Source organism: Felis catus, chromosome X (genome assembly GCF_018350175.1).
Source record: "Felis catus isolate Fca126 chromosome X, F.catus_Fca126_mat1.0, whole genome shotgun sequence".
Taxonomy (NCBI): Eukaryota; Metazoa; Chordata; class Mammalia; order Carnivora; family Felidae; genus Felis; species Felis catus.
The window spans coordinates 108030783-108032025 of record NC_058386.1 but is presented as its reverse complement, the minus strand read 5'-3'; positions in this window follow the sequence as shown (position 1 = coordinate 108032025).

Sequence of the window (1243 nt, the reverse complement as noted above, 5' to 3'; positions counted from 1 at the left end):
TCTCTGACTCACTTATTTCACTTAGTGTTATACTCTCTAGCTCCATCCATGTCATTGCAAGTGGCAAGATTTAATTCTTCTTTATGGCTGAGTAATATTCCGAGTAATATATATCTATATATTTATATATAAATTATTTATATATTTATATATATTTATCACTTCTTTATCCATTTATCAGTCGATGGACATTTGGGCTGTTCCCCATAATTTGGCTATTGTAGATAATGCTACTATAAACATCGGAGTGCATGAATCCCTTTGAATTAGTATTTTTGTATTCTTTGGGTAAATACCTAGTAGTGTGATTGCTGGATCATAGGATAATTCTATTTTTAACTTTTTGAGGAACATCCATACTGTTTTCTACAGTGGATGTACCAGTTTGCATTCCCACCAACAGTGCAAGAGAGTTTCCCTTTCCCCACATCCTTCCCAACCCCTGTTGTTTCTTGTGTTTTTGATTTTAGCTATTCTGACAGGTGTGAGGTGATATGTCATTGTAGTTTTGATTTGCATTTCCTTGATGCTAAGTGATGTTGAACATCTTTTCATGTGTCTGTTGGCCATCTATATGTCTTCTTTGGAAAAATGTCTATTCGTGTCTTCTGCCCATTTTTAATTGGATTGTTCATTTTTTGGGTGTCGAGTTTGATAAAAAGTTCTTTATGTATTTTGGATACTAACCCTTTATCAGATATGTCATTTGCAAATATCTTCTCCCATTCTGAAGGTTGCCTTTTAGTTTTGTTGATTGTTTCCTTCACTGTGCAGAAGATTTTTAGCTTGATGAAGTCCCAATAGTTTATTTTTGCTTTTGTTTCCCTTGCCTCAGGAGACATATCTAGAAAGAAGTTGCGACGGCCGATGTCAAAGAGGCTACTGCCTGTGTTCTCCTCTAGGATTTTTACCATTCAGATTAACAAAGAACTTTGAATAGACTGATATAAAGAACATATGGCTAACAATAGCTTCTATCAATGTGCTCAAAGCAAGAAATAAAATACGTAATTTGGAACCTGACTGCATTTTGTTAAATGAATAAATAGGAGCCTAGACTTAAAGGATGTAAATCCTTTAAGGAAAATTATCTTCTATGATCAAATCTCATGTGAATACAAAGGCTTTAAATGAAACTTTTATTTGAACAGGTAGAAAAGAGAAAAGGCTGATATTCTGAAAGAATTTACCAGACATTTTGTTCTCAGATTATGTAGTTTAATGTGCACAATATCTCAGTGTA